Source organism: Camelus bactrianus, chromosome 25, assembly GCF_048773025.1.
Source record: "Camelus bactrianus isolate YW-2024 breed Bactrian camel chromosome 25, ASM4877302v1, whole genome shotgun sequence".
Taxonomy (NCBI): Eukaryota; Metazoa; Chordata; class Mammalia; order Artiodactyla; family Camelidae; genus Camelus; species Camelus bactrianus.
The window spans coordinates 22542797-22562024 of NC_133563.1; positions in this window are offsets into that span (position 1 = coordinate 22542797).

Below are 19228 nucleotides of genomic sequence, written 5' to 3' on the forward strand. Positions count from 1 at the left end.
ACCGTATGGTAATGGGCATATTTGGAAAGTCCATAGATTCTGCCCTGGATTTGCTGCTTAGGTTCTACAGGACTTCTCACAACTCAGCTTAACTTTTCTGGACATGTTATCTGTGTGTACCACACACGTATTGATGGATGCCTGGAAAAGAGGAAGAACTGTACAAAAACACTTCTGTTTCACAACACCTCCACAGTCGTGAAGAGGTTTGAAACAGGAACGCATCGTCCATGCCTCAAAAGGAACAAATAGCTATTTCAGGAATCCTGACGACTACTCTTTTCTCTGTCCCTCAGAAGGCAAGGAAAATTACTGCCTCACATAAAGGAAGTGACTTTAATAGAGATAGAGTGTTCCAGGGGGATCTGGTGGAAAACACTTGACGTCAAACATGATGAAGTTTCTGAAAAGAACCTTGAGAAGCAACTGCTCTGACTGAGAGAAGGAAAAATGACATAACCGGGGTCCCCTGGGCTGGTGTGACGTGATCTGGGTGGAGTGTGACGGGAGGATGGAGAGCACGGGGATCCTCTGGAAGGACACTGGGAGTGCCGCGGAGGGAAGCATGGCCTCATGGGTCCTCTGTAGTGAGGATGTCGAGTCCTCTGTTTGCAATTCCAAAAGCATTCAGGTCCCTCTGCTGTAGAAATATGACCTGGAAGAATGACTCTCTATCTTCCTCTTTTATTACTATGATTAATATAACAGGATATGCTGTTTTTATTTAATTTGAAGAATGAAATATCACTTATTCCCTGATGACAATAATGTTCTAGCCTTTGCAGTGATACATCACCAAAATCTTGCCTCGAATCCTGCCTCCTACTCTTATAATCCTATGGAATAAAACTAAAAATTAATGATATAACATACTGTGAAACTTAGATGCTTGATGAATGAATCTGCACTCTTTGTAATATGGCTTCTGCCCACATTTGCAGCCCCTCCTTTTTCCACCCCCTTCTAGGTACACCAAATCTACACATGTGTACCAGACGTTTCCACAGCTTGTTTCATCTCTCTGATTTGGGTGTGTTGCCTTTGTGTATTTCCCCCTGTTGTCTGCTTAGCAAACTCACTCATCCAGTGAAACTCAGCTCACACATCTCAGCTTCCTCAGACCCTCAGGGGTTACTTCCACTGCTCTCTCCCTGCACAATCCTACACGTTCCTGCCGGGACCTTTTCTGTTGAGATCAGCGATTAAACCGCATTCATCTTTGTAGCATGACAGCCAAGGAAAGTGTCCAGGATATAATAAGTAACCAGGACATGTTTGCTCAATAACTACCCTATAAATGGCGAGTTGGGGGTACAGTTCTAGGTCTCTTGGTGTCCCTTGGTCCTACCATGTTCAGAACAGCATTTTAGGAACTAGGGGGTGTTTTAATCAGGGTCCTTATGAGAAAGAGATGCACGTGTAGATGAGGTAATTGAGAAGACTGGAAAAGGGAAACTTTTCACAAAGGTGTAGGCAGAGTTAAGGGAGACCACTAAGAGGTGATGAAACATGTAGGGCCGATGTGAGGGACAGGTTTCCAGACCTGGAGAGAGCTACAGCTGAGCTACCGTGTAGGACAGGAGCTATGGCCTTGGAGGTAAGAAAGCAACCTGCTGCCAGGCAGGGAGGGAAACCAAGAGATCCTTAGCCAACTAGCTTCTCCAGCTGCTCGCTGTTCACCCACAGGTGCTCCCCAGTGGCCCATCCCAACCAGAAACCAGAGGGTAAAAGATCCAGTTGTTGTAGGCTAAAAATTTCAACCTCTTGAGGCTCTATGCTTATAAAATGAATATGTATATATACAGTCATGTTTAAGTTCTTAAGTTACCAGTAAGCTAGTCTCATGAGTCTATTTTCATTCTAATCCAAACTCAACACGTAGGGCATCACTCAGCATTTTATAGTCCATCACCATCAGCTCAATCAAGAAAAAGTCATTGTGTAGGTAATGGTTCCTCTAGAAATGTGTTTCCCCGTTCCCCCTGCACCTCCACTTCTGGGCTTGTAGCTTTCCCTTTGTACTGCATCAGGCCAGACTATTTTAATGGCAAGGAAGAGAAACTCAACAGAGACTAACAGAAGCAGGAGAGAAAAGTAGGGAACGTAGGGCTGCAGCTGGACTGTGGCTCATCGGGATCCAGAGCTCTGCCTTCCCTGGGTTCTCCTTGTCTCCTTACAGACTCTCGTCTCACCATGGAGTGATGGTCACTTGTAAGCCTCATGTAGATTCTCATTTGTCCACTTTACCAACTTCAGGGAAAATACATTGTGCCCTGCTGGCTGCGACGCATGTCCTGTTGTCCCCAAGGAGCTTGGTCTGGGCCTTACGCACACCACTGTGCCAGGAGAACAGGGGAGATGGCGGAGGAGTAAAACTCCATTAACTCTTGGAATCTCTCTTTCTCTGTGTCTGTTTTTCTTTCTGTTTTTTGATCTGTCATCTATCCTTCTATCTAGAAATTCATCTATCTTTGTATGAGGTAATAGTGCTTTGAATTACGTTGATTTGAATTAAACTGCAGGGATGAATGGGAAGAAGGGAAGGATATGAAAAGGGATAAAGGATGTAGGTGTGCCGTTGCTCCACCTTCATTTTGCCCAGGAGACACCATACAATAAGCCCCAATTACTTCCAAGGAACGCTCATCCTTAAAAGCCCTAAGCCTGACTGCTGTTCTTCTACCCCGTGACTTAAGACCAGTGGGATTTTAGACATGAATATCTAAAGGAGGCACCAGTATCCACCCCGCTAAACTGTAAAGTGCCTCCTACACCCCTTCTTTCCTTCTGTTCTCTCTCACCTCCCAGTTCCTCGGTTAACTTAGGCAGGCAGGCTGGTCCCTGCCAAGTGACTCAGCCCAGGGAAGCTGAAGTTTGCCAGTGCTGCAAAAATAAATGTATCTGCAGTTCTGTTATCTCATCTCAAAAACTCATCTAAATGTCACCATCTCATCTACAATACAGTGTGTTTATTTTAATAGAAAACGATGTGCCCACCCGGTGTTTCAGGAAAACTGGTGGCAGAGCTTTCTGCTTTGCCCTGTACTTCCTGGCACACTGCTCGGAATACCTCAGTCCAACAGGCAGGGCTGCGTTACTGCCTCACACAGGCTCCCACCTTGGGTAGGACCCTGGCGGTACAACTGCCGGCTGGAAATCCATCCTACTGTTCACAGTGTTAGTTTCCCTGAGTGTTTTGACAATTACTAAAAGTCCCCAAATGAGGAATCAGCAGTCATGCCAACACCCATGAGGTATTTCAGATTGTTATCATGTTCCTGGTGATCTCAGTATCTATTTTTTTAATCAAGTTAGCATTTTTGAAGAGAAAAAGCCTTTCCTATGATTCTGAGCAGGAGATGGCTGTTAAATGGACACACTATATCTGGCAATTTGACAGGGCCATAGGCCACTTTAAGAATCTAAAGTTGATCAGGCTGCAAGAACGAATGCACGTGGGCTCTTTTCCTCTGCTGACCTACCCCTCTTGTTTTACTCCCAGGGGGAGTGCATTGGACCACTGTTCTTTGCCACCCCTGGTTCTATCCGCAGGGAAGCTCCTCCTTGTTCATCGTTCTCCTTGGCCATATCTGATGTGGATGTTAGAATAGGTGCTGAAACTTGACTCTTTTCCTCAAAAGTTGGGGACCTAAAGATTGGTTTTGGTCTCATACAGTAGGAGGATTTTTTTTTAAGCCAGCGTGTGGTTTCTTTCGCAGTGCAATCCCTTCAAAAATTAGCAGTCTTCTGATCTTCTCACTTTAGGTTCCAAGGGCCAGCAACCACACACAACATTCTTTGCTAGGAAGAATTTTCAAACCTGATGTATTTCTCTGCTTCCTTGCTCTGTGTGTGTGCCCCAATCCCCTCTCTCAAGTCAATGGCCATCTCTTTGGGCTCTGTGGAACTGTGCATGGGACATCTACAGTCTTCATATGATCTTTGCCCAGAATACTTTACTCAGCTGAGAAGTTTTATTAGACCTGTTCCTTGAATGTCTTCTAACATCTCGTCTTTCACTGTCTGGCATCTTTGGACATAGCAAGATCCCAATCTCTGAACTCTATTTTCTTTAAAACCAATAATAGCCAATAGACACTAGTGCTCTCATCTAATTCATCCATTTCTCTTAAAACTACAAGTTAAAGGCACCTATTCTGTCTCCTGAGTTACTGGAGGCAACAGTTTTCCCAGTTACTCTTCCACAATTTAAAATGGGAAGCTAATTTCTCATATATCCTCTCCTCTCCTCTGACATGGACTGTCTTGATGCCTAACAGTGAAGCCAATGCCATGTATTGTAGCTTATTTTAAAGCAATCTGATTCAACATACCAACTTCTTTATTAGTCAGGTTACACCAAGGTATACGTAAGTGAATGTACTCTCAAATCATAGTGATTTAATGCAATTAAAGTTTATTTCTCATTCATATCTCCATTGAAAACAGGCTGGGCAGCCCTTTTCCCTCTCATATGGTCCCATGTGGAACCCCTGGCTTCCTAGGTTGCCACAGAAGAGAAAGAGAGGAGGACTGCACAATGACTGTAAAAGCCAAGCCTGGAAGGAGGTTCACATCGTTATTGCCTGCACTTCTCCAGCCAAGGACTCAGGCACTGGGCCCTATCTAGCTGCAGTGCAACCTAGGACATGTAGCCTTGCTGTGTGATCTGGAGGAGGGGATGTTGTAATAAGCACATAACATTTTCTCCACTATCTGCAACTACAAGCTAGCAGTTAAGTGTACCGATTCTGACTTGACCATGTATTGGTCATGGGACATTAAGCAAGTTACTTAACCTCCATGTGCTTCAGTTTCTTTCTCCCAGTAAAATGGGGACCATGAAATGGTAACTGCATCAGAGGGTCACAGGTTTATATGAAACACTCAGACAAGCCTGGCCCACAGAAAGTGCTGTAGAAGGTTATGTAAGTGTTACCTGGCAAATTGTTGAAATGTCAGTACAGAGCACACTGGGATCATTAGCAAATGTGCCAGTTTATATTGTCTATTTGACTAGGATGATAGATTATTTTAAAATCCTAGCCCAAGTGGCTCCAAGACTGAAATAATGTGTCCCTCTCATTCTGTGTTCCATTATTTTAACTCATTTCAATTTTGCATGATTTATTGTAGGTTGCGTGTTAAACCAAAGGGAGGAGACCCTAGTGAAAGTTCTTCAGATGGGGCTCATTCGGTACTCACTCAGGGAGTGTTCTTAATAAAGCCTGTGGAGGAATTCTCTGGTTTATGAAGGCCAAATTCACCAGGAAGTGAATCTGTATCAGAAAATCTTATCTTTCATTCATAAAACAATTTATTTGTTTACCAAAACTTTATAAGTGTTTCATGTGTGCCAGACACTGAGTTAAACAGGAAAGCTAGACATACTTTTAAAATAAATAAATAATTTTAAAAATAATTGATTTTCCCTCTGATGGCAGAAGCCTACTGTGTTCCTATGGAGTAGAATTTGTTATTATCTACATTTTTACAAATGAGAAATTAGAATTTTAAAAGCTACCATAGATGCTTCCTTCTTTCTTGTTTCCTTTCTGGTCATCCACATTTATTCCTCTTTTTTTTTTCCCCTTTACTTTCTCCAGCATAGGCAACACATAGTCACCGCAAGAAGTCAGTGATCAATGGAACAGGTGACTGTGATTTATCAGGTGATGAAGCACGTCAGTGAAACCAGCCAATGAGATTTAAAAGGCAGAGAAGAGAGCTTCTAGGGAAGTTCCATGCCGAGCATCTGATCATTTCTCCTGGTACCTTAAATGGAGAAACACTTGTCTGGCTCGAATATTTCAAGTCATTTATCCTAATCTTTTCTTATGGTATCAACTGTCTTCAGTTTCTTGTCAAAGGTGTCATTGGTTGATTTCTGTGCAGTCCTCATGTCTGAAAAGTCAGCATCTCACCCACTGCATGCTTGGTCCACTTTAACAGACCGGTTTCACAGGCAACATCAGTGATGAATGAATCCTGTGTGGCGACGGCTTGCTTGGTGCTTCTGACCTAGGTGCTTTAAAACTCATTACTGGTACCTACTGGGGCTTTTCTAATGGGTTTAAGATAGATAGCGCTACCATTAACATGATTCTGCCCTTATGTGATCTTGATTTTCATGTTCCCTGTTTGTGTGTCATTACTTGTCATTGTTAGTCACTAATAATAAACTTACTTTTTTAAAAAAAGTCAATTTACAATTTGGGAAACTATATACTATGTACCATTGAGAAAAGAAAGACATTTACTACAAAGTTACGTCTAAACAACGGACATTTGACCCAAGATAGCACTACTTTAATGTAGAATTTGTGCATTTAATATTATAAGTAAAACCAAGTCTGTACTAAAATAGTGCCCTGCAGTACTCCCTGTAGTGGGTGTCGGTTATCTGCTCAAGATTTCGTCTTCCATGTGATTCTGATGGGGCTGGCACACATGTTAGTCTGTCTCTCTCCTTCCTCAGGTGGGAACATGCTCCAGGCTAGGCAAGCAAATAAACTTCCTTCTTGTGATCAGTTCTAGAATGTGACTCAAGCTCAAGGCCAATCACTTTTTGTCAAGGTTTAATATATGGGTGATGGGAGATATGATGTACCTCTCCTCCTTGGGGATTACAAACAATAAAGGCGATGGAAACTGGAGCCGTCACAGACATCTTTCCTTCTCGAACGGAGGAAACCATCTGCACTAAGAGAGAGTGGGAATCACTCATAAAGATAATCATCTAATTTAGCACATGAAAATACTTTATTACCAATTCTTTCTCTGGTGCACAGTATAAAATCTGGACTCTCCCTGCATTCCTGTATGAATCATTTATGCTAATTTAGACTTCAGTCTTGGAGGCTTTAGATACCTCTTGGCTTAGGAAGGTCAGAGAACCCTGGTGGACAGCCCACAAAGACTGGGGCTTCAGTAAGGGACAAAAATTGGGGTTAACAGGGAAAAAAAAAGAGGAATAAATGTGGATGACCAGAAAGGAAACAAAAAAGAAGGAAAAAAGGAAATTTATAAACCATGAGCAATAAGCCACCAAATCTGGCTTGAAAACCACATTGGGATCAAACTTGGTGATTGCTTAGAGGATTAAAATAGATGAAACAGACAGTAGATTTTATGTATATAAATCTGTTTTTTGATACATAGAGCATTGAATTTGTGGGAGGAAATCTCATTATCAGAGGGAAGCAATTAAATGGAGGAGATCCAGAAAGAAAAGCATAGGATTAAACCCTCAGAAAAGTAAGTGACTGTCTTATTTACACAATTATTGGGGAATAAATTATTTCACAGAAGAATGTCTAGATTGAAGGAACTTGCCCTAGTGGGTAATCAAACTCTTAAAAAATGTTAACTCTTTTGAAGAAAAACTTTATACATCAGTGTATTTCTATATTTATGTTATGATTGCATTCCTTCTTCAAAAGAACATATGAAATGTAAAAAATAAATTTTTGATAATTGAGGTGTTATTATAAATATGAATTATGATGCTGTATTATAAAATAAGAATGCCTGGATGACTTACAAGGTGTTTGGGACTTTTTATTAAGCCAGATGTCTGTGCTTTCAGAATTTTGGTGTCTAGATTTTAATTATTATTATTATGACTATTATCACTTAGTGATAGAAAGGTTCCACTTATCTCTTTCTATTATTGCTTGAATGCCTTTGTGATGTCAGTGGCTGGTCACTACATTTTGGTGCCCTCACTTGCTACAGAAAAGGAATCGTGTGTTAAGCCAGAGACAGTAAGTATAAACTTAAAACCATTCTAAGCTGCGCTATTTGCCAGCTACTTCAGATTCTGAGCAAATCTAATTGTACCCCCTTTCTTTTGTGTGCACTCACTCATTTGTTCTTAATCATTCTTGTGCATCTCACGGTGCCCTACATATAAAGGTAGCCTCATGTTTGATGTTAAAGTAATACTCATATGTGTGATATGCACACACACACACACACACACACACACAAACACACACAGAATAAGGTATAAAGTGCCTAGTATAAAGAAGGAAAGGAGTTGTTAGTTAATGATTTAATAATAGAAAATTATAGCTATATTTATATACTTGAAGAGTAAGAAAGAAATTAAGGCAAAGACTTTGGCACAGAAATTTCAGACAGATGGCAGTCCTAAAATTCAAATTCTGAAATTCCAACTAAAAAAAGAATTTCAATGTAAAGATTGAAAATTATTTCAAGAAATATTTGGCCCACATTATATTCTATAGTACTTCCAAATCACATGAACCAAACTGTTTCAGCCAAGAACATTTAGTGCCTTTGAGCAAACAATGACCAACATAATTTATGATACTTACAGAATGACCTTTAGATAACAGTCATGACATGTTTGAAGCCAAGGACAAGTCTTGTTCATTTTTGTCTTTCCTCAATTTCTAGCCTAGAATTGTACATAGCAAATGCTTAAAAAAGGCTTACAATAAAGAAGATGTGATACACACACACGCGCACACACACATATATACAGTGAAATACTACTCAGCCATAAAAAGAATGGAATAATGCCATTTGCAGCAACGTGGATGGACCTAGAGATGATCATACTAAGTGAAGTATGTCAGACAGAGAAAGACAAACATCATATGATATCACATATATAGAATCTAAAATATGATTCAAATGAACTAATTTACAAAACAGAAACAGACTCTTAGACCTAGAAAGCAAACTTAGGGTTACCCAAGGTGAAAGGAGGGAGGGATAAATTAGGAGTTTGGAATTAGCAGATACAAACTACTACATATAAAACAGATAAACAGCAAGGTTCTACTGTACAACACAGGGAACTATATTCAGTGTCTTGTAATAACCTATAATGGAAAAGAACATGCAAGCTGACTGAGTCACTTTGCTGTACACCGGAAACTAGAGCTTTGGTGGAGCTTCATCTGACTGGAGGTGGGGTAACTCTCTCTCCCACTGTTCTATAGCCTCTTTGGAAGCCAAGCTGCATTTGATAAGGACATACCAGCAACTGGTCCAAGTGCAGTTGCTGTAAAAGTTGAGGTGGAAGCAGAGAAATAAGTGGGCGGGTTACTATTGACCTTGGCCAGACTTGAGCTACTAAGAGATCTGACTGTGGCTGTGTGTGATGGTGGGGCTGATAGGAAGAGGCAGACAGAAGAGCTGTTTATGATTGGCCAAAGCTTAGAATTAGGTGTACTGCGGCGGTAAAGGGGGAAAGAGGGGAATACTGAGGTTCCTGCCAGGTGATGAGAAAGCGTGCCCCCAAATGCATAAAGATTCAGGAAGTAGTTTGTTCGTTATTTCCAGTAGGAAAATATTGAAGTTGAGGTAACTGCCATTCAGTTGGAGATACCCAGAAGGCAGATAAACATGGAGTGAAACCCAGAGAGATTAACACTATAGAAAAAGATATTGAGAACTGTTAGCTTGAGGGGTGAGGTGGTTATTAAACGTGATTAAAGTCACTCAAAAGTGTTCATAGAGTAGAAAAAAAGATAGAGAATCAAGGAGAGGAATCCTAGAAATAAGCAGAATTTAAAGAACTCTGCTGTGCTTCCCAAGACCAAGGCTTGATTCCTTCAAGACATTCTTCAACATTTGTGCTTAATTGTTAAACAACTTTTATACTAATAAATTATGTTTGGATTCCAATAAACATTATTTGAAAAATAATAAATAACTGAATACAATAAAAAGAATAATTAAAATAATATAAACATATAAATATAAAATAAAATATAAACAAATATAACAAAATAAATAAAATTAAAATATAATGTATTATAGATATAAAAAGATAATGTAAATAAATTTACTACACATACTATCAATAAATAACACAAAAATTAAGTAAGTATAAAATCTGATATCAAAAATTACAGATATGATAACCATTAACTTGCTATTTGTGTAATTGCTCTATTTATTAAGTGATCTACTATAAAATATGAGTGGTAGAAGCCATAAAAAGTGTAAAGAAATAAAAATATCAATGATTTTATCACTTGAAGACAATTTTCACTTATAAATAGGTTTATTTACTTCCAGAAACTTGTCTATGGAAAACATGAAGTATGCTTACATTATTTAAAATAAAATTAGAATAATGCTGTATATTTATTTTGTGTTATTTTTATTTACTTATTAAGGTAAAATTAGCATACACTAAAATTCACATATTTTAAAAAAACAGTTCTGTGAATTTGGGGCCATGGATATACCCACATACCCGACACTCTCATCAAAATATGGAATGTTTCCATCACCCTTTCCTTATGTTCTTTTCCAATCAATCCCTTCAACCCCTGGAAAACCCCTGTTTTGATTTCTATGGCCGTGAATTCATTTTGCCTATTCTAGAACTTTATTAAAATGGAAGCACCCAGAATATATTCTTTATTCATCCTGCTGCTTTTGATAGCAGAATGTTTTAGAGAGCCGTCCATGTACTTACCGTGTGTCAGTGGTTTGCGTTGCTAGGGAGCATCACAGTTTGTTTGTCCACTCACCTGCTGCTGGACATTTGGGGTTTTTCAGTTTGGGCTTATTAGGAAAAAACCTCCGATCGTGTTTTTACAAATTTCATGAACATGTTTTCACTTCTGACTTTCAAAACTCTAAGATAATAAATTTATTATTATTTTTTTTATTCATGCCACTGAATTTAATTTGTTACAGCAGCATTAGCAAACATTTTCTTTTATTATTTTCAGGACTGGCTTATTCTAATAGCCTATGAGAAGACATAGCACATCAAAACCTCTCTAAGTTCTTTCCAAATTGCTCCAGAAAGTCATGTTACTTTAACTATGATTCCGAAATACAAGACACCTTAAGTCAGACATCCTTTCTAAATGCAGAGTTCTTAAATGAAAGGGAAAAAAGATGTGTATGTGCATGTATGCTGGGAGGTGGGCATGAAAAAGTACTTGGAATTATATTTTTGCCTTAAAAAGAAGCACTTGTTATTGATACCATGATTTCCAATAATCTGAGAATATCTGCCGTTATGAAATGCGTTCAATTTTGTAAAAGTTAGGATACAATTGACATGTGAGAAAATTGTCTTCTTATTCCACTGCTCTTCTGACAAATTAAACAGCACGAAAAGCTTCCCTTTCCACTGGCACCGAACACCACACCTGGCACTTGGCATCCCGCACCTAATTCTCCTGTGTGACAGATTTCATCCAGTCTCCCTCTTAATCGACGTGAAGGGGTGACCCGCAGACATTTCTGCACTGCTCCTTTTCCCATTTACACTATAACTTTACCTGTGTGCATAGGTGTAATTAGCATTTCCACTGAACCAACAGCATGGCTGATAAAAGAATGCAAGTGAGATGAAAGAGGGCGTTTTTGATCTTTGATCTCAAATGCCAACATAAGCAGTAAGGTACATGGCCTTGATCCAAGACTTCTTTACATGTATTATGTATTTTAACTTCCTGTGTCAAGAAACAGGTAATGCTTTACCAAGAATGTAGACTAACTGGTTTGATTAGCTTTATTTATTTTAAAAACATTTAATGAAAAGGAACAGAAAGCATATGATTTCTTTAATTTGGGGTTTCATGAAGACCTATGTATCTAATGCTTCAGTTAATCTTTGAAAACTACATTCAAGAACGGTTAATTCATTAAAAAGGGGGAATAAAGGGAAAAGCTGAACTTAAAATTTGACTTCATTATAGCAACACAGCAAACTAACTCTGATTAAGAATTTAATTTTCTTACCAAGCAGTTACTTTCTGGTTCATAAAACTTTGTGTTAGTCTTCTCATATTTTTCCCCCAAGATAAATTTTATAAACAATAGATTGTAGTCATTTTTCCATTTTCATGTAAATCTGAGAGTTAGAGGCCTGGAGGTAGGAAAAACAGCTCTTACATGTGGTAACACCCTCCTTTTTTATTTTCTTGACAAATCACCATCCTGTTAAATCAATGTGTACAAAGTGCCTATTGTAGGCATTATTCTGAAATGCCAAGCATATAAAGAAAGTGAGACACATTCTCAGCTTGAAACATGCCTAAAAAGAACAAATAAAATCTATCCACTATTTTTAAAGATCTATTTTTTAATCTCAAAAGCAACAGATTCAATTTTTAATTATTCTTAATGACTTTTTTTGCTGGTGAATTACAAGTTCTAAAAATATACATATGTAAAGACAACACTTCCCCCACTTGAGGGCCATAATTAAACAGACTCCTTAAAGGGCGAACAACTTGCCCAGGTTTGCCCAAGGAAGTCTCAGTTTTAAAATTGGAATCCTATATGCTGAAAACCCTCTACATCCCAAGCAAGCTGGGACAGGTGGTCACCCTACTTACGCATGACCCCATTCAAGTTAGTCAAATTTTAAAAGCATTCATGGTTTTCTCATGTATGCCTAGCCCTCTGCTAGGAATAGTATATGACCTAATTATTGCTCAAACCAAAAGTCTGATCTTTTGACAAGGCAACACATAGAGTTAAATAGAATGCTTTAGTGTTATTTATCTCTTTATTCAAAAAAGCAACAAGAAAATTCAATGCCTTCTATTATTTAAACAATGAATAAAAGCAAACGTTCAGATCATCCAGCTCTCAGTTACATCCCCTCTAACAATCACTTCACTCTCATAGTATCACATTCTGGCCTAATTGTACTGGGATTAATCAGCTGAACAGAAGCAATTTATAATTGCTGAAGGAACAATAAATTTGAGTTATTTCACTTTGGGGCCTTGTATCTATATTTTTAAGAGACAGTGTGAATAAACATCTGTTTTTTAAACTGATTTAGATTAAATGTTTCAGGACCTGAGGGAAAGGTATTACATACCATTAGCTTTTTCAAAAATGTTACTGTTAAGGTAATTTGGAACCTAAAACAAACACACTAACTGAATCCAAGAATGGTATATTTTCCTTTCATATAACTAAGATGAAGCCCCGGAAGCTATCCTTTGGCTTCAAAATTGTACAAGTTTATGGACTGATATTATTAACTGAGTGAACTGAGGTTTCCATTTCGATTTGGCCATGCAAATATTTCGTGTTCAAATTTTTTTCTACTTGTATTTTTTTAAATCATGGTTTTCCAAAGTTAACAGGTTTGACGTTATTTAGTACATTGAATTTAATCATGATGAAATTATATTAACCAAAATAGAATCTCCGAATCTTTGAACTGTCACTTATGATTATCGTAGGTTCTCAATTAAGAATTGCTAAGGAAACACTCCTTGCAAAACAATTTTATTCACTGAAGATATTAAGGTTATTATTAAAAATAAAAAGTGACACTCATTTGTTCCCACGCTGGGGTAGAGGGTATCTATATGCTTGGTCGTTTCATAGACATCTCAGATTTAACATGTCCTAAAAGGAACTGCTGACTTGATTTAGTTGTTTCCCAAATCAGTCCCCCTTCCTCCTCCTAATCTCGCCTCAGCTCTGGAAATGGCGTGACAACCCCGCCCAGTGAATTAGCCAGAATCCTAGGCTGTAATCAGGATTCCCACTTTCTCCTCTCCATTCTCTCACACCAGCTGACTCCAGGTCCTCTTTATTCTGTCATAAATATATGTGGAGTCCAAATCCTTCTCTCCATCTTCGCCTTCATCTTCAGCCGCCTTGGACCAGACCACCATTGTTTCTCACCCGGATCACTCAGCAGCCTCCTGGCCATGCACTCGCACTCTTACCGCCCCCCCCCCAACTCCATACAACATTACAAGTATGCTTTATTAAAACACACCTTGGCATCACTTAACTTACCCGTTTCAAAGCCCTGCAATAGTTTCCTGTTTCACTCGGAACAGAATCCAGATGTCTAACCTGGATGATCTGGCTTTGCCTATCATTTCAGGCTCATTTTCTGCTGCTCATTGACACACTGCTGGCTTTATCTCCGCAGATTCTGTCTTGGTCTATTTGGGCTGCTGTCACAAAAACACCATGTACTGGGTTGCATCTGAACGGCAGAAATTTGTTTCTCACAATTCTGGAGGCTGGGAAATCCAAGATCAAGTCTCCAGCAGATTTTGTGTCTGGTGAGAGCCCACTTCCTTGTTCAGATACGGCTGTCTTCTCACCTTGTCCTCACACGGCAGAAGGGGTGGGCAAGCGCTCTGGAGTCTCTTTTATTGGGGTCCAATTCCATTCACGAGGGCTCCACCCTCATGACCGGATCACCTCCAAAGGCCCCACCTCTTAATACCATCACAGTGAGGGTTAGGATTGAACACAGGAACGTGGGGAAGGACAGATTCAGTCTATAGCAGATTCCACAACGAAGACAAAACTCTTTCTGGCTTTGGGATCCTCACACAAACTTCCCCCCTCCCACCAAAGATTCCCCCTCTAAATGTCACCTCCTCAGAAGTGCCTTTCCTGACCACTCTGCCCAGAATGGGAGAGACTTACCTTCTGGCATTTACTATGACTTGTAATCATTTGTTTATTTGCTCTGCACTGTGTTGGGGTCTTCCCACCACAAAAATGTAAGCTCCCTGGAGCCAGAGGCTGGGTGTCTTGTCTACTTCCTATTTCTAGCACCTAGACCAATGTCTGTAACGAAGTGAATGTTAGATTACAAGGTAGGTAATTAGTGACTTTTGGTTAATGAAGGTTAAACACTTTAGGTCTTACATCATTTCATCCTATGAGAGAGAAATACTATTCATAGCAACATTTTACAGATAAGAAAATTGAAACTTAAAACCTTCTAGCTCTGTTTCTTCCCTGTGTGGCCACACAGCTGGAGAGTGGTGACGGAACTGAACCGCATCAGTCTGCTCAGTTGCAGACTGGCTCTGGGACTCCGGGAGAACTGCTGGCTCTGAGGGGCTGGGGCAGGTCAAACACGAGCCCCGAAGGTCCTTCTTCTGCTGAATTAGGAATTATAAAATTCTAATTCCTCTAATTTTACCAGCCTTTCTACATTTCCTAGCTGGAATCTTCTGTTACAAAGGGGGCTTAATACTGAATATGCTTCATACACATTAGACTATGAGTAATTGAAATTACTACATAACTTGGGTTCCAAAACTCAGGTAGGAATTTTGAATATACTTAACAAAAACCGTTCTGAGAGTAACAGAGGGGAAAAATGCGTACTTCTTCCGGCTTCCCTCCCTGTCATTATTGGTCAGGATTCTTGCTCTTGTCTAGTCAATAGAGCAATTAATATCATCTCACAAAGCTCAGTAACCAGAGAGATCATGCATTTTCTATTAGAACAAATCATAGTTATTAGAAATATTCCTGCAGAAGTATCATGCTGAAATATCACACATGTTCACGCGGTGGGTTTCAGGTGATTTGAGCAATCATTAGTAGAATCACCATAAGCTAAAACTTCCCAAAACACCAAAAGTGATTTCACTCACTCACCCACACAACTTTCCACTCTCTTCTTCATATCCTTTCTGGATGGTCTCAAAAAAGAAATTTGGGAACAATATTGTGGAGAAAGAAATAAGGGAGAAATTTCTTTCCTCCCTAAATCCTACCATCATATCCATAAATTAACCATAAAAAGAAACAGTGATGGCAAATGAACATAAAGACAGCTCCACCAGAGATCCAGATGAGCTGCTGGGCATCAAGCCGTGGATCAGGGAGAGTCAGTGAAAACCAGAGATCACTCAGCATAGAGAGCAAGAGGAATGATGGCCAGGAAAAAAAAAAAGGCTAAAGATTTGGAAAGAAATACATAAACATGGCTGCCACTATCGCATTGGTTTGTGATTGGTGTCTGCTTAAAGGGGATCTTCAGCAGATTTGGCTGGAAAGGACTGGACATATAAGGCAAGTGCTGACTCTCCTTGTTGCTGGGGAAATAGGAAGAGAGAATATGTAGGGGAATCCTAGATTTTTCATCATGTTATTTTTAGCATGGGGACCAATTCATTCATAAGCCTACAATGGTAGATGTCCCCAACAGGAATTTACTTGTATAATAAGGAACAGCCTGCTAGGAAACAAGTTATTCTAAGAGGAAAAGAGAATTGAGCCACAGGGGAAGCAGAGAGTGTTAACTTGGTATATCTCTAGAGCGGAGAGTTTCTCAGCATGGAACACAGAGTGAACTTTCCCATCGTGGACTATAGAGAATCCAATGAAGTTTCATTACTCTTGGAGTCGCCGCCCCTTCAGTGTCATCAGTAAGTCTGGTACCCGGAGGGGAGTCCTTGTAGTATTCAGAAACAAAGGCTATAAAGTCTGAAGGAGATAGGACTAAGGAGAAAAGGTAACATTACTTTATTGAAGAAACAGGAAGTAGCATAGTAGTATCTGCGCTTTTGTCCTTAATGGATGGCACCTGCAGCCAAAGTGCCTAAACACCCTCAGGGACTCCCAGAAATAATGGGAGAGCTCAAGGTCCTGAAAAGAGAGGAGGGCAAAAGGGAAAATCTGGTTTTTTTTTTAACAGTTAATGAGACCACATTAGCACCTCACAGACGGGTATGTTCTAGGTAAATAATAATGGACCACAGTAGTGCACATGCATATAAAATATTTAAATCCCCTGCCGTAAAGAATATTATGTTTCCATAGGAGGATGTGAAATAAGAAAAATAAAAGGAACTTGGACATTATGTCAATGTTTCATTTCACACAGAAGTACATATTGAAAGCGAACATGAAAGGAGAATAAATAACATAAAGGAGTGTGTGTGTGTGTGTGCGTTTTCTGATGGGAAATAAATCAAGTACTCCACATTCCCTAGTGTTATCTTCTTTCTTTACTTTTATTCCCATTCGTTTTGATTTTATAGTATGCCATGCTACGCTCTTAAACTCCCTTGCTCTTTTGCCCTTTATTTCTCCTCCATGACAAGTAACCAGCCAAGAGCCAAGAATCCAGCTATCCATTTCTTTTGTGACTACATCTAGTGTGATGAGTCCTGCTGGGGAAGGTCTCGTTATCCAGCCAATGGGCATCACTAGGACCGTGAGCTCAGCGTTCTCAGCTGAACCCTTAGTGCAGATCAAAAGGACTACCCTATTATGGTGGTCATTGTGCACATCTCCTTACAATAGTTCTTTTTCTACCCTTCTCGAACATTTCATTTCTCCTTATCCACACTCCCCTCAGCAGACAACCTCAAGTAATCCTCCAAATTCTCAGAAAAAATAGATTTAATAAAGGGATCTCTTGAAAATCATAATTATGATTCATGAAGTTCCTCTGTGAAACCCCTTTATTGGCTTTCTATTGTCTTTAGGATAAAGCCCCCGAACCTTAATATTCTTCTAAGACCTTGTAAGAATTGGCCTAAACTTACTTCTGGCCCCTCTCATGCAGTTGTCTTCTTTTCAGCCCACGTAAGCTTTCTTGAGACCGTCGGACACACCAAGCTCTTTACCTTGAGTCATCACCCACACAGCTGTTTCTGCCTGCCAGTGTTTCTGCTTTTTTCTGTATCAACACTCTCTTCCCATTCCAGACTAATGATCCCCTCCTCAGGACAGTTTTTTTCCCACTATCCCCACTCCCTCAGATCAGGTCTTATGTACCCCTGTACCATATCCTGGTGCTTATTCAGGGCTCAAAAATATTTGTTCCCTGACTTTTTAATCCTCTCCCAGTTCACAAAGACCTGAAAGCCATCAAAACTTGATGTGATTCAGGAGCAATGGAGGACTATTCACCTTAGCACCTGCCCACAGTCAGTCTTATTTAAAGGAGATATAGTAGGTGAAAATGAAAAACTCCCTACCGCCCAGCTGTCAGGAAAGGCTCCAGTAATTTGCTTCACGGCCAATTGCTGTCAAAATTTTCAGTTTCTCCTTCTACTGAGATGTGGTAGCTAGGCAACTTCAATAACATTTGGAATCCAACCCACAAATCTCTCATTCCAAGACAGGATAAAGTGTCAAAACTGATTGGTTTCCCTTGAGAGACACTTTCCCAACGGCCACGAATATCGGCCAAATGTCGGAGAAGAAATCTTTATAAATACGTATAGTTAAAGCATGCACAGGTATGATGTTTTATTGACTTAATTATGTGACATAGAGTGTCTGGCACAATGTGGGGAAGACTTGGATTTTCCTACTGTAAGGAGTCCATATGTAAATAATTATCCATGTTAATACGACACATTTGAAAAAAAAGGACTGCATATTGCAACACTGTAAATTAAGCAAAACAAGCAGTTATTTCAAGAGGATTTTTCCAAGCATGAAATCCTTGCTGTAACATCTGTCCTGTAAATGACAAATTTAAGTGAAGTAATAAATCAAGTGTCTTGTGCATACATACTTGGACTGAAGAAAAAGGACTTAGCAGAAAACCCTACCAGATAATGATTTTAAGGTGGAAGCTACTATTGCAGGATTAGTCAGACAAAACTTTATCTTCTCACAGATCCAAGTTAGCTGTAGATTGAACATATCCACTAAAGGACTCTCTGAATGTCACCAGTATTAATACGACTGAGTTATCACAAATTTCAAAGATGAATAATGGCTACTTAATGCTCTGCCCGCCTCAAAATTCTCTAGTGTGAAGCGACCAAGTGCTTCCTTTTATTTTTTTTAACTTGTGAATGTATATGTAAAACAGTAATAAGAAAATGTTAAGCCTAATGATATTCATTCCCTGGCACAAACAGTGTTTTAATACATAATTAAAACTTCCCATTCGGAGAGGAGAAATGATATGGTGGAACTGGAGAACTACTTTTTCTAATTGTTTATTAAGCAACGTAGCTAATCAACTATTTTTCTATTTCCCAATTTTTTTATTGCCTGAAATTAGAAGCACACTTTAACTTTCCTTAATACTTTTGATCAATCCAGAAAAGCCTTTGAGTTTTACCAAGAGTGTAGTATTTTGTTCTTTCCCACATCTATCCACCAATTAAAACAAAGCTATCCTATGGGATTATTCTTTCCCTCTAATGAGTTTTTAGCCGGGGATGTGCTCCATAAAGCAAATGCATTGCTATAAAAATAATGACTATATGTTTCTCAGATTCGCAAAAATATATGTTCATGGTGAATACATAAACCTCTAAAATGTAATAAAACTTCTTTACAATGTAATAAAATATCCAAATATTTAAATACAGATTGAATTTTTAAACATTCCTCTTCAACTTATTTATGCAAAATTACAACCAAAAATTCTACTCCACTTTAGTACACTTCAGCTGGTTGTGGGACAAGCATATTTTGCTAAACCAGTTTAACAAAGAAAAATAGTAGGAGTTAA